Below are 2,534 nucleotides of genomic sequence, written 5' to 3'. Positions count from 1 at the left end.
TTATGTCCTACAGCGACCGCCTTCCCCCTGGCCCCCCCCCCCCAAAAAAAAAAAAAAAAAAAAAAAAACCAAAAAAAAAAAAAAAAAAAAAAAAAAAAAAATCTACCCGGCGTTCGTTTTCGGTAATCTTTTTCACCCAGTTATGAACATTATCTTACCCAATGCATCGATGTCCCTACGTTCTTGATAATCCGGTTCATTATTTACCTCAAAAACATTTATAATAATTTTTTACTCATTTAATGAATTTTTAAAGCTAATTCGACATATCTTTCCATTCCTGGCGTAAGATTTTTTGTTTTTGTTTTTATCTATACTATCAATACCTGTGTGATAACCTTGTGGCAATTTTTGTACGACTCTCATAGCTACACATTTTCACCTATCTCTCTCTCTCTCTCTCCTCTCTTCATCTCTCTCTCTCGTCTCTCTCTCTTCTTCGCAAATATTTTAAACAATGCTACAGTAATTCGTATGGCATTAGGAAAATCCACAATGAGTTAAGCAATGTCCTCTGATTTCAGTTCTGTCCGGAATGAAGTGGAAAAACCAGCCACAAAAAAAGCTGAGCTAGAAATATTTCAAATTCGGACGAATATGTCCAGTTTATAAGCTTGAATCAGGACTTTGTAGGTGTCCTGGCTTGAATAGCTGAGATTACGTAAGAGCAAAGAGAGAGAAAAAAATTCTTTTTAACCAAATTTCTCAATTTCAAATATGCCTTTCCTTTAAAACGTTGTTGCAAGCGACCTGCACAAAAAAAAAAAAAGAAAAAAAAAAAGGATTTTCCTATCATCCTGCCTGCGGGAATCGTTTCAACATATTTCTATTCATGCTTTTAAAGCTTGATATACCTTTCATTTGAAGGGTTGGTTTTTGCTTTCGTGTATGAATGCTATGCCTCGCTATGCCCGGTTCAATTCACAACTTTTTTTTTCTGACAGATTTCGTTATGGCGTAGAATCCTATTTAGTTTTCTGTAAAAAAAAAAAAAAAAAAAAAAAAAAAAAACTACTGTACCGGCTTTGTACGTCCGCCCTCAGATCTCAACAAAACTATTGAGGCTAGAAACCTACAAATTGGTATTTCGATCATCCACCTCCAGTCATCAGACGTACCATATTGTTGCAGCCCTCTAGCCGCCTCAGTAGTTTATTTTATATTGAGGTTCAAGTTAGCCGTCGATCGTGCAGGTGATTGTCATGTATGATATGAAAATGGGCGGCCCCCTACCACCTCCCCTCTCATAAAATTTTTCTGCCTCTGCTAACAAAGGAGGGCATCTCTTCTGGTATTTTTTTTCCTTTTTAGTTTTCTCTAGAGTTTTGAATGGATTATTATCTGAAAACGATCAAGGTCGCTCATTTCACCTTTCACTGCATTCTCAGAAATATATTGAACGTAGATTGTTTCCTTTTGCATTAATACAGGTTGCAGTATGTTTCGAAGGATTCTGTAATGTTTTATTGAACAGAATCAATAAGGTACCATGACGTAATTTCCTCGTGCTGAATTTAATTTTCAGAAAATAAACTATACGTCAATTTTTGCTTTTCCGATTACCTTGTATTCACATGTCTCCAATTATTGTTATTATTATTATTATTATTATTATATTATTATTATTATTATTATTATTATTATTTGTTTTTTTTTTTTTTTTTTTTTTTTTTTAAACTCTATCACAGTCCTCCAATTCGACTGGGTGGTATTTATAGTGTGGGGTTCCGGGTTGCATTCCTGCCTCCTTAGGAGTCCATCACTTTTCTTACTATGTGCCGTTTCTAGGATCACACTTCTCTGCATGAGTCCTGGAGCTACTTCAGCCTCTAGTTTTTCTAGATTCCTTTTCAGGGAATCTTGGGTATCGTGCCTAGTGCTCCTATGATTATGGGTACGATTTCCACTGGCGGCATATCCCATATCCTTCTTATTTCTATTTTCAGATCTTGATACTTATCCATTTTTCCCTCTCTTTCTCTTCAACTCTGGTGTCCCATGGTATTGCGACATCAATGAGTGATACTTTCTTCTTGACTTTTGTCAATCAACGTCACGTCTGGTCTGTTTGCACGTATCACCCTATCCGTTCTGATACCATAGTCCAGAGGATCTTTGCCTGATCGTTTTTCTATCACTCCCTCAGGTTGGTGCTCGTACCACTTATTACTGCAAGGTAGCTGATGTTTCTTGCACAGGCTCCAGTGGAGGGCTTTTGCCACTGAATCATGCCTCTTTTTGTACTGGTTCTGTGCAAGTGCCGAGCATTCACTTGCTATGTGGTTTATGGTTTCATTTTTCATATTGCACTTCCTACATATGGGAGAGATGTTATTTCGTCTATCGTTCTTTGAACATATCTGGTTCTTAGGGCCTGATCTTGTGCCGCTGTTTATCATTCCTTCAGTTTCCTTCTTTAGCTCTCCCCTCTGTAGCCATTGCCAATTGTCATCACTGGCTAGTTCTTTAGTCTGTCTCATGTATTGTCCGTGCATTGGTTTGTTGTGCCAGTCCTCTGTTCTGTGTGTCTTTCT

Source organism: Macrobrachium nipponense, chromosome 10, assembly GCF_015104395.2.
Source record: "Macrobrachium nipponense isolate FS-2020 chromosome 10, ASM1510439v2, whole genome shotgun sequence".
Classification (NCBI taxonomy): domain Eukaryota; kingdom Metazoa; phylum Arthropoda; class Malacostraca; order Decapoda; family Palaemonidae; genus Macrobrachium; species Macrobrachium nipponense.
The sequence above is the reverse complement of the archived record's forward strand: the minus strand, read 5'-3'. Positions refer to the sequence as shown.